The sequence below is a fragment of the Gallus gallus genome, chromosome 9, assembly GCF_016699485.2.
Source record: "Gallus gallus isolate bGalGal1 chromosome 9, bGalGal1.mat.broiler.GRCg7b, whole genome shotgun sequence".
NCBI lineage: Eukaryota > Metazoa > Chordata > Aves > Galliformes > Phasianidae > Gallus > Gallus gallus.
The window spans coordinates 9842864-9855695 of record NC_052540.1 but is presented as its reverse complement, the minus strand read 5'-3'; the positions used below and the strand labels follow the sequence as shown (position 1 = coordinate 9855695).

Here is a 12832-nt window from a genome sequence, read left to right as displayed (position 1 = left end):
AAGGTGATGCTCAAATATCTAAGCCTGTAATGAAGCACAAGCCAGTCTTCACTACTGCATGATATGGCACACAGACCATTTAACATACTCACATTTGAGATACTAGGCACGGTATAATGAATTCAATACACAGCATGCACACAGCACAAGCAACGTTAATCCTGCCTGCCATTTTAGGCTCGCAGGAGTAAGATACATACTGCAGCACAGCTCTGGTAAGGGAGGAGGCAAGGGACAGCTCACCTTAAATGCAGTATCTGATTAATGTTGTAAGTGACATTGCGTATCAGCTACAGAGTCTTGGTTCAACTGGGTGGGAGGGAACAAAGAAAATTGTCATCAACTGGTGATGCAAGATGAGCTCCAGTCACTAGCACTGTTAGCAAACTCCAAATTCTACAGTGATACAGTAGTAGGCATTTCAAACTCTTATCAAAATCTGCCTGTGCAATGGCTGAGTCCGCCTGCTGAGGAAAACAAAACAATCTTCTTGCTTATTGGAGAAAGGCTGGATTGACTACGGTGGCGTCCTCTCGGTGCAGAAAGATGTCGTATCGCACATACTGAATCCTGGATGCTGTGCTTCTTAATTTTTAGGTTTTAGAATTAAAAAATAAAAAGACTACGATAGAAAAATATCATAACTAAAGATGCAACGTTCATGAAGATAAAACGTTCTTTTTTCTTTCCTTTCTGCTTTTTCTCTTTTGCAGTCCATCAAAATCCTGAGCAGTATTGACAAACCACACGAGCACAGGGTCTGCCTGCAAGATCAGCTGTCTGTGTCTACGCTACACCCTGTTAACCACAAGCAGTGTGAGAGCTAAAAATATCTGCAATGCAGAAACGGTAGGTGCTGTGGTACAGAGTTCTGATCAATTATAAAAATATTTTTCTACCCTCAGATATAACAAAAAAAAAAAAAAAAGAAAAAGAAAATTGGTGCTAATTTCCTTCAGACGTTATCTGACAGACTTAAAAAAAAAAAGCATAAGTATACTGACCTAGATAGCACTAAGAAGACTTAAGCAGCATACAAGCATACTCGCTGTCAGTGCAAGGAAAACGAAACAATGATTGTCTAATCAAACTGAAAGCAGCAACTTACTGCCACAATGCGAATTCCAAAATGCTACACACAGTGCACGCACATCTCATGTTATTGGGAGATGCAAAGCTCCTTTGTTTTTTTTCCTCAGAGGCTTTTCTTAGCTACGGTTGCACAATGACATTCTGACATCATGGAGGTCAGTACAGCTACTAAAGTGCTCTCGTTGTCTTTAAGAAAAAAAAAAATTGAGATATTAAACTACAGCTGCAAAAATAAAAATGGCTTTAAAAATCATGTCTCATTCCTCACATCTTTCTGTTACCTTCTGAGATTAATACCACATGCATGTTGTTCTGCTGCATACGTTTAATTGGTATCATCCTCTGCAGAGATTGTAATTGTGGGAATTAGATTTTTATAGATTAGAAGTGTTTTAAAAAAGGCTGATTTCCTGGAAGCACTCAAAATACAACAGAATCTTTCATATACATTAGGAAAAAATGCAGAGCAAAAAAAAACAAAAAGAAAAATTGAAGACTGCTTATCAGAATTTTTTAATATCCCTAATAAATAAAACCGTTTTTATTTGCATTGTCACTGTATCTCCAAAGGGAGAATGAGAGCACCGTGCCACAGTTCATTATGACCTGAATTATTTTCCCAGAAGAGTAAACCATCATTTAAGGTAAAACAAACCATAAGATCTGTTAATAGCGCAAATTACCCCCCACTCTCCACCTTCAGTGCCTTCTCACAGCTTCTTTCCCCCTCGCCCAAACACCACGAGCCAATATCCAATGCACAGCCAGAATAGTGAACGTTACGGTTTGCTCTGAAAATATAGAACTGAAATATTTCTTTAGGTGACTATTTTTGAATGTATATATAAGTGAATATAAATGCTTTCTGATCAGCACTGGAATAAATAGATACTTGAGAGGCCAGATACGTACAGAGAAGCACTATTTTTCATTAGACCTGCCAACACAGCTAGGAAAGCAAGGCACCAGATTTTCAAGGTTTCTTAGGAACCTAAGCATGCTATGATTTTTTTTTCTAGAACAGCACCTGTTTTCTAACAGTGAAAACTGCTATTAAGTATTGCATTAAATAAGAAAAGGTCGCAAAGCAACAACAAAAGATCACGGTATGTACGTATTAGATTTGAAATAGCTTCTTGTAAAAAACAGGCCATTTTTTCCCCTCTTTTTTAATGATTTTATAGGTGGATATTTGGAGATTTTTCTCTGGGAAATTATTTGGCATTTTGTTCTTTTTCGTTTTACAGGCTGGGAAGGAGATGATCCTAGCAGTCAGTGCTTTAAAATATTCAGAATCCCCTTCCATAAATAGCACATCTGTCACACAGAAAGGGAACCCAGCCAGCAGAAAGGGAGAGCAGACCAACCAAAACAACTGCTATTCCGATACATGATTACAGAATTAGTTAGGATTTTTGCCATCGTGTATTTGGATGCTTTTGTTCCGAGCTTTTAAAATTAATAGATGTCTGATTATATACATGCCAGTACATATAAACTTTAAATTAAAAAGATTGTTATGTACAAATTCATTTTGAGGGTTTTTTTTTTTAAATGTTAATCTCTTTGTCAAATATATATTAGTGGGCCTGTCACACTCTGTTTAAAACCATGGGAGAGCTCCTAGAAATCTGAAGAAGGGAAAATTTGGGTCTTCTTAGCAGTGTGTTAAGTTCACAAGTACCATATTACAACGTGGGAACCAAGTGTGATGTTTGCTTAAAGACAATGATTTCCTGAAACAGACAGATCTGAGCAGCATCTCAATAAATGTATCTGCTCCTTCATGCTCGCGGTAAGCATTCTCATTCTCTCAGAAAAGCACTGTTCCACCAGAGGCACAGCAAGGTGTTTTGGGTTGTGATTCAGGGAATAGCAAAAGCTTGCCTGTAGTGAACACAGCAAAGGAATAAACATCTCAGAGTGAACAGAGGAATGAGCTTGTCCAAATCTTTATGCATACCTCTTACTTTAATGGGCTACTTCTAGTGCTTAGTAATAATTTTCCAGGCTTAGACTTGCAAGGATTTTGCTTCAGATTAAACATAATTTCAGTTCAGAAAACAGATTCTAGGCCCTTCTGCAGCTGCATCCTGTGTAACGTGGTAAATCAGTCTAAAACATTGCACTTCCAGGTTGCACGCAGTAGGCCCAGATTTTCAAGGTGGGGATTAGTCACACTGTATTGTTTCTCAGTCAGAAGCTTGGATTTAAGCTCCAGCCTGATTTGTGACCAAACTGTGAATGGTCCCAAAATGAGACACTGGTTTTCCTGATTCTTGACTTCACAATTCCTTGTCTCTGCTGAGCCAGGAGCATGTCAGCCCATGCCATGGGCTTGTGGCAGTTCTTTATTCGATCAGCTTAAAGAAGCTATTTCAAGTATCCTCACTGGATCTCGTAGGCCATTTGTGCTGTGAAGCTTTTCCACTGTAAAGCCTCCTACTCGTAAATATGCTTCCTCTATTTATCACCACTCTAAGGCAACATCATCTAATCTCTCCTTACATATGACAGCTTACCTAAATTGGTTAGGAATTAGGAGTCCCAGTGTCACTTTGTATTGCAGTCTCCAATTTGTGGTTTACAGTTTCTCAGATGAAAGGTCTTAATCCCCCAGATAGATCATCTGGGGAGCAGAAGCAAAACTCCAGGAAGCTCTACTGATTTTAGTCTGACAGTACCACCACACCATGTGATCCTACACAAACACAAGAGGGCAATCTGGTAGATTGGGAACTCTGCCAAGGACAAACCTTGTAGAAATAAGTATCTGAAAGAAGACTAGCAGACTTTGAGGGGAAAAAAATAAATAGCACATTCAGTTTTAAATGGATCGATTTACTCCTGCTTTTATTCAACATGGACCTATGCTGGACCAAAAGAGCAAATCGTCCTTCTAGCTATAGAGGACAGCTGGATTTGAGATTTATGCTCAGTATAGAAATGAATGAACAGACATATGCGCAGACATTTTTTTATTTCAAACTGTCTGTCAAATAAATGAGCAACACAGAAAACAAAGGATAGAATTAATCCCAGACTCAAGCAACCGTAGTCAACTGCTCTGTGATACCATCCCTGCAAAGCAGTGACAACGGGACATGAAGCACAGCTGGGAATGCAGGGTGGGAGTTTCCAAAAGTGCATACCGGTACTGTCCACAGCCTTTCAACGAACCTGCTCTTGGAATGACTATTTCAGCCTCTTAACTTAGCAGTATCAATTACATTTGTCTCTTCATTCTACTAGTACTACTGAAACAAACAAACAAGCAAAAAACTCTCAGCTGATGAATACTCAGTTTAAAATTAATTTGAAAAATACCCCTTGGATCCTGAAGTAAATTCTCTGACCTAACACATTCAGAAAAGCATCCACATACTTTCATGCTGGCAATGCCTTCCCCTCCAAAAAGCTACTGCTTGCTACATGACTTAGAAGGTACTGTCTTAATTACTGAAACCTCAGCTAGTTGCTGCTGGGCTGTAGAAAACAAGGGTGAGAATGGAAGGACTGATCATAGAACCCAAAGTCTGCCTTTCTAGAACCAAAGGCAAGCAATTTGTGTAAGCATGTAGCAAAAGTTGCCTCAAGACTAAATACTGACTGAATCATTTGAGCACTGACAGTTCTCCCAGACTGCGCAACAATTACTTCTGTGTCTCTATATGGCTAGACAAGTTCTTCCTTTACTTGTTGGGACAAAAAACAACAAACAAAAAAACAAACAAAAAAACCACCAACAGTTGTCCTTAGTTATTCCCACACAAGCTTTATAGACCTCCCCTTTTAATTGCCATGTCCACATAAACAAGCCATCGGAAATTGTAGCTATGTGATCTGCGCAGAAGTGAATTCAGACTCCTGCTACCTCCTGCTAAGGTGGGGAAGCTTTTTAGCACTGCTGAAATAAGCATTAGTGGGCAATTACTCTTAAAAAAGGAAGGGAGGAAAGAAAGAGAAAGAAAGAGAGAAAGAAAGAGAGAAAGAGAGAGAGAAAGAAAGAGAGAAAGAAAGAAAGAAAGAAATTCTAAAAAATAGCAAATATCTGAGTATTATTAAGTATATTCTGCTATATTGCATTGTTTCAATGTGTTACAACTCTATATGCATTATGAAAAAGCATGGATTTACCTAAACTGAAGTATCACAGACAAGTCGTCTATTAAAATATATAGAGGTGCTTCATATACCTCTTCAGAAGCACTTTTAACAGCCGCTTGCAATCTAGTACTCTATAAAATCATCTTTAAGAATTAGAACACCTGGGATTCACTGTAAACAGATGACAGAAGGTGGGCATTTTATTTAAAACTAAATCTACCCACAGAATCTGAAGTGATGGCTATACAGATATTTACACTCACCTTTACAGGCTGTATTCTTGTATACTCTGTGTAACCCAACTCTCAAAATGGTTGGCAATAACAAGAGGCTTTGTCTTGCATTTTCTCTGAATAGAGTTTTAATTACCTCTATTGATGAGCATGGTCTCTCCCTCTAATTATACCTCCAAAGATCCTACTTGCTTTCTGAGCTGCTGCCAGACACGGTGCCAAAGGTTTCACATTTCTGTCTTGTACCACTCCTGACAATTTACCTGATTAACAAATTTGGATATTGTATTTTTACTCTGTTCATAGTAAGTTTGTTTTTCTCTGTATTAAATGGTGTGAATCGTTTGACACCCCTAAGTACAGCTTTCCTGTGCTTCTCTTGTGCTGATGAACACAGTGGGTGTTCACATCACCTCTTTCTACCCCTCTAATTTTAAAAGGCAGCCCTTTCTTTTGGAGAGTTAACAAACTCAAAAAATTTGATGTTGAAAGATGCTTCATTTTCCACCTGTCACACAATACCCTGGATACAGATACAAACATTTTATCTAAGTCATTCTTAGGTGTGCTGGACTGCAGGCTAGGGCAGAAACAATGTGGCTGTTTGTTTTTTCCCTGTAAAGTTTGAGCAGGGGCTGCTCAGCTGCTTTTGGTCAGCTGAAGAAAGAATGATTTGGAAATTCCAAAAGCACTGCTTAGCATTTGATAAAATCAAATGTCAAATAATAGGACAGAGAAATCTCACATCCCCTATATATAGATGCTTATAGATGACCGCCTCTCAGCTCCTGGAAGTAAAAATATACGTAGAACCAAAGCAACAAAGAAAATCAATTTAAAGCTTACTTTCTCAAGCTCAGCTATCCGTTACACTGCTAAGTATGGGCTGCTCACTGTCGCTAGTAGATCTGCTCAAACCGTTTATCCCCACTTCGTCAGCTTGCTCCTTCCTTCTTCATCTACTCCTGACAAATTAGAAGGGAGTTCTTATATCAGCCTGATGTCTCACAACTTTTAATTTTTAAAAACAATTATTTGCCATTTTTGCCTAATTAAGGAGCTTGCTCAAAGTTATAGTTCTGCTTATATCTTCCAGGTGTGCTGCTTATCTATGACAAATATTGTTCCTGACCACGAGACTTCTACAATAAGAGCAGCATCCTTGAAAAAGGGGCACAAGCCTCGTACTGGGATAATGCTATGAACATGTACCAGGTGACTGATGGACTAGATGGGCGTATATTCAAAATTTCCAAATGCTAATAGAAGATAGCTTGGGGCTCTTGATTTGTGAAGGTATCCCACCCTGTGCCCTGCACAGAAATAAAGCAATGTCTCCTCACATCTTTTCAATGTGTTTTGGAGATTTTAAAATCAGCAGCAGGCTTTCCCACTAATAACCTGGGATGTGAAACCAAAACCCAAGTGTTAACAGAGAATTCCAGGCTGATCTTTTCCTGCCACGGTGTAGCTTGAGATTTGTCTACAACCACTCTCTTACACTGCCATCATTGCTACAGTTAAGAACTATTTATACTCCCAACAAGAGAGGTACTTCATTTTAAGAAAGCTGTTCTACAAATTGCAGATTGTTGAAGTCTAAACTAGTTCAGCCTGAACTGACATCACTGCAGATGAGGCTCTGTTTTAAAAAGCTGTCTGTCCTAGATCACTTACAAAATTACATCATTTATCGTCACATAAACTCTGCCAACTTCTCCATGCTTCAGAATTGAAGGTAATAGTCAGTCAGGAAGAGGGATGGACACACTCAAAGAGAGAGCTGTATCCCAAGGAATTTCAATTAAATTTTAGGAATAAAGCTAGCGAGCAACAGTAGTGCATTTTTTAGAGCGCAGTTGTACAAAAGGCTCTATTAACAATAATAATACTCCTTTACAGCATGTTTTATCTAACAGTCTTAGAGATCATCACAAACATTAATTGGGCCTAACTACAGCCTGCAATAAATTAGCATTATTATGCTAATATTATGGATGGAAAGAGAAAAAGACAGAGGTCCTGATTCACTCAGGAACAGAACCCAGAGCTCTGTGCTCAAGTTTATAACCCCAGCCAAGAAGAACTGTTATCAGACAAATGAAATGTCAGACAGAAAAAATTATAAAAGGTTTTTAAAATCACATTATAATTCCAATAAGGAAGTGCTTATCAGACAAGAAAATAAAGTTGCTGTGGACTACAACAGCTAAATTTTTTTGCTCTATACTTTTTAATCCTCACCTCTGCAGTATCATTCATAATCACCAGGAATTTCTTACTGGTTACTCTGATTTACTTATGTACAAATCTAAAAGTGGAGAATATTTTACATAACGGCCATTAGAACTGGATCAATCACCTTCATTGTTAACCCTGTCTATGACTTAAAGGAAAAGGATGGAATGACTGCATCTACTTTTCCTTAAAACAGTGAGAGGGATATGGAAAAAAAAGGCATAACAGCTAAAATAATAAAAGTGTCTCTCTTCAAGTACCATTCCAATTTCTATCATACATGGTTTGGATTTTCTGTTGTTGTTTTTTGTTTGGTTGTTTTAAATGATAAGAGTTTAGCCTGCCTTTCCTCAGTGAATATCCCGTAAAATGCTTAATTTGTCACTCATTAATCTTAATCTATCTTAATCTGATTTAGTATAGCCCACAAGATGTACAACAGCTTCTTCTTTGCAAAGCATCAGAGACTATTCCAGACAAAAATAATCCTTAATCTTTCTTCTGCTCTTGATACCATTCATCACTTCCTCTTTACACTGGCAGCTTGTCTCATGTGCCTTCTTGGCTCTGCTCTCTCTTAGACTTTCCTTTCACTGTTCCAAATGTGTTCATAGTAGTTGATAGATTCTGGAATTTCAGAAGTTTCTAAAATACTGCAATCTTTATGCAGTATATCTTGCTAGTGCTAAAGTTATTTTAATTAAGTTCCTCATGGATCCTTCAAAATTAATAGCAGAAGGCAGCAAATGTTCTCTTATGAATATCCGTAAATGCATAACAAGTAATTTTTAAAATGCATTTTTTCCTACAACATACTGAATAAACTTGTCATTACCATTTTCAGTCTGCATAGATCTTCTTAAAGGCTTCTTGCTTATACTAAATATACCTCTTGTTTGCTGGGCAGTTCTGGCTTTTTCAGTTCTATAAAAATTTTACTACTTTCCTCATTTAGTAAAACTTACATTTGCATAACGTAAGAGCTGAATAGTAGAGTCATGAAGCAGATTCAGGGTACTCAGCTCCAATGCAAGCTTCCCCCGTGTACCTAAATCGAGACTGGGAAAGAACACTTGAATGATCAAGAGTGTGGCTTGCTCTTCCTTTTTGACAGTCACTATCTTTCCTGCTGCAAGTATGGTCTGCAGTGATTTTTCCTTGCAGATTTCTTTTAATGGGTCAAGGATTTCGGCGGTTACCTTCTGAATGTTTCTCATTCAGATACGTGCCCAGTCATGACATTACTGAATTAATTTTCCTAGTCATGTAGCTCTGCTAGGTGATCTACAGGCACAGCTGTGGATGTACTTTCATTTGCCCAATCATACTAGAGAACATCCACTGTCTCAAAGAGTATATACTGAAGAAGAAACATTAAAATAAAGGAGAATAAAGTTGGCACAAAGAAGAAAAAAAGGAAAAGAAAATGTTATGGTTTTTTTTTTCTTAATTATTATTAGAACTTACGTTTTCTTTCTATACTCAGTGTAATAACTTAGCAATGGAATACATATTAGCAGTCACGTTTTTTTAAACAATAGTCTTGGTGTTCCAAACCACACCAACGAAGTAGAACAATCCAAGCGAAACAGATTCACAGAATCTTTTGCCAGCATTGTGCTAAACAGTTGTGTTAGAAGCATCTAACACTGAGCGTAAATCTGCTTTGGAAAGTAATCACACAAGCTCAACTCTGCTTTAATCAGTTTAAAATACATTTTCTTTCATAAAATAAATTTCAGTCTGCTAACTCAGCAAATTCAGCTCAGTCAGTATGGCCCTACTATGAGTTCAACTGAAGCTCTAGGCCTAAGAAGCTGGGTGGAACAACTACTATTAATTAACTTCCAGAATTCTGTTAATGAAAAAGGCATGAGAAGAACATTATTCACTGACAGAGACCATAGTTCTCAATGTGCTTATGAATACAGAAAACAATATGTATCACCAAAACCTATCACCCTTGATATAAAGGCATTCAGAGAGAATACTCATGGTATCAGTTATGCCTGCTTTACTTCAGAGTAGAAGCACTAAAACTTAAGATATACATATAAGAACATGTTTTCTCCTGAAAAGTTTTAAAATTTGGAAAACTAATCCCACAGTCACAGTCATTGCTGGAAGGCATCAGCTCCATGGAACAGACCAGATTTACTGGTCTATTAAACTGCTATCTATTCTGCATCCTATTTAGACCCATGGACTGTTTTCAATCAGTATGTGTAAAATCTGACAGCCTATTTTTACATGTGTGCAAAACAACCTTGTCTGAGAGAGCTCCTTAGAACTCATGCTAAAAAGTCTGCAGAATACTAGAATATCTGTAGTAAAGGCAAGCTTGAAGATATACCCCAACAGCCATCATTCTGAAACCCTCTGAAGAAATTGTCAGAAGACATCCTCCCCTTTAACAAAATACAACTATGACATAACCAGCAATAACTATCATACTCCACCAAAGGGAAGGATCAGAATGAGAACCGTCAGTCTATGTGTCTCTTTTTCTACATAGCATGCAGTTTTCAGACATTTCCAGCCTGTGGCTACTCACTGTACAAAAGCAAGATGGCTGCCTACATTCTTTGAGCTTCTCTGCTGCTATTAAATGGAGCACTGTCTGGACAAATGCAGAGGAAGAACAGCAAGAATAGAGCTAAAGCATAAAAACACAACAAAGCTGATCAGCAATTTTAGAACTCACAAATGGAATATGGGGAAGAAGTCAGAAATTAGCTACATCCCTCATTAGGTTTTGCACTACTGGCAAAAATTCCCATTGGCATTACAACTTAGTTTCATTAGGAGGAGCTCTACTGGAAAAAATTAAAAAAAAGGATTAGATTCTTCTGCAATGCTTAGCATCCTGTTAAAAATAACATGCTGAGCAGATTTGGTTGAGAAAGTCCATGGTTACATTAGCTTATTATTACTTAATGATTGAACTATGCAAAAATCAGCTACAGCCTAAAGGTTTGTCAACTGAAATTTAGTTGTAAACTCTTTCTTTAAAAAATACTAGAACTCCTACACAAATAACAGCCACCATTAATTTTCAGCAGTGACTGAACATAGGACCATCTGCTCCTACAGTTATAAGCCCAAAGTAGGAGCCATAGAAAGGGTAAACTGAGAACTGCTTCCTGGAATCTAGGATGTATGAGGCTCCTTGCCAAAGGAAGCAAACACATGTGAACAAGGCACTCAGAAGAAATAACCCCTCAGTCACTCTACTCTTGTTGACAGAATTCTGTAGAGATGACAGTTTCCACCACTATTCAAGTTTCAAATTGTGGTTTTTCTAAATCTGGAGCTTTGTTTGCAGTGAACTGCAAATATTCAGCAGTTACATGACACTCAGAATGGACTGCTACACACTGCACTCCCCTGGCCTTCAGACAGCACTTTTTTCCCTCTATCAGCTTGGACTTTCCCCACCTCTCTACAGCAGCACTCCCCTTCTCTCCTCTTGCAACACTGCATTATAGGATGAAATAAGAAAAGCAGCAGTGATGTCTGAAAATCAATTATTTGCCATGGTTGTTGCTCATGATTTCCAAATGTAGTTCTACAAAAGATAATTAGAGCAATGTCCTAGAAGATCCTCCATTTTGTCTAATTAAGGTACTTGCTTGAGCTTCCAGTTGTATTGCTCATCTTTGATAAATATCCTTCTTAACCACAATGCTTCTGTAATAAGAGCAACATCCTCTAAATGGGGGCTTAAGTCCAAAACAATAAATGATCAGTAGAAACTAGGTGGTGACCAGGTGTCCTTAGAAAACCTGTGTCCATACATGAACAAAGTGAAGAGGGGAACACCTCCCAGATGACCACCGAAGACCCTGCACAAGCACAGAAGATTCAGATATGCATGTATAACCTTGTAACTGCAGTAATCTCATGAGTATGTGATAGATAGGTGTGCCTTATGTATTAGATAGGTGTGTATGGAGAACTTTTGGATTATAAATAGTGGATAGTGCGATGACTTGGGTGCACTCCATTTGTGGAGACTACCTGTCTTACGCCCTGTGCAGAAATAAAGCAATGACTCCTCTCTAAACACTCGCCTTTTCCATGTGTTCTGGGAGATTTCGAAATCAACAACAGCAGGATTTCAACTTATTTATGGTGAAAAAAGCACCTCAATGATTAAGAAACGATCTGTGTTGTTTTTATTTCCTAGTATTTTTCTGACACAGTTTGTAACCTTTCTTGCTAATAGGGGCCTGTGGTATCACTATATAGCTCATTTTCATGTTTTCATGTAGCATTTCAGTGATGCTGAAGTGTGTGCTGCTCAGGAAGACATGTTTAGTAGGTGTTACACTTCCGAGTTCTTGTGTTGTTTCTGGCATTCCTATGATGTTTTCCTCACCAACTCTAGGTTTAAACAAGCACTAATGGAAATGCAGACCCACAGTAATCTTAAAAGCTTCCCATGGCAGCTCAGCACATGGCCTTGGTGGGTACAGAAGGACCCACCTGTACGGAGGTATAGGAGTGCCAGGCACCAGGCAGCACCAGCCTCTGAGCAGAGCTCTGCATGCACACAAACCGCAGGCTGTGGCCTGAGCTGCTATCCTCTCTGTTTATGCCATATGGTCAAGCAGTTAACTCTTTTTCCTCATCATAACAAAACTCAGGGCTCATTCCAAATGGCAAAGTGGAAATTATCAGCTGGCTTTAGGTTTCAACTCTATGCAAATTGTGCTATACTTACAATATTAAACCAGTGCAAGTCCCAGACAGAAGACATCTGCCTGATCACAGAAGAAATTGGCAAGTGGTTGTGCTTTACTTCCTCATTTTTTTGTAATTTAAATTTCAGTGGGGGATTTCATTGGTTCACATAAACTCACTGCTAAATAAGCAGTTTTCATCTTTCAGCTGTTTGTTAGATGTGCAAATGCAAGATCACATACACAAGGCCATTGCTTTCAAATTTAAATGTCCCAAATTAAGCATATAACTACGTAGCAAATCACACAGCAATTCAGTAGTTACTGAAATTTTATCCTGAAGTGCAGTGTAGCTTCTTTTTCTCTTCATAGAATTGCATAGGATTATGGAATCTTTTTCTAAGAACAGTAGCTTTTATTTTAAAAAATATTTATTTTTCACATAATTTTTATTTTTCACTAGTGTACATAAAAGTT

At 38.1% G+C, this 12832-nt stretch overlaps 1 protein-coding gene and 1 long non-coding RNA gene across 17 annotated transcripts in view; one reads left to right on the top strand and one right to left on the bottom strand.

Moving 5' to 3' along the window:
- ZBTB38 (zinc finger and BTB domain containing 38) overlaps window positions 1–12832 on the bottom strand; it is a 90603-nt gene that overhangs the window by 21789 nt on the left and 55982 nt on the right. For 7 of the 16 annotated variants that reach the window (XM_046898644.1, XM_046898647.1, XM_046898642.1 and 4 more), the window contains exon 1: window positions 244–784. The exons of 5 other annotated variants lie outside the window; for them this stretch is intronic. The gene's annotated coding sequence lies outside the window, so the exon portion shown is untranslated. Of the gene's footprint in view, window positions 1–92; window positions 785–12832 lie in introns of those variants that run through there. 4 more of the 16 variants (XM_046898646.1, XM_046898649.1, XM_046898655.1 and 1 more) reach the window with 3 other exon arrangements.
- Window positions 336–11736, top strand: LOC107051836. The gene is made up of 2 exons (XR_006930942.1): window positions 336–849; window positions 6529–11736. It is a non-coding gene; the product is annotated as an uncharacterized LOC107051836 (long non-coding RNA).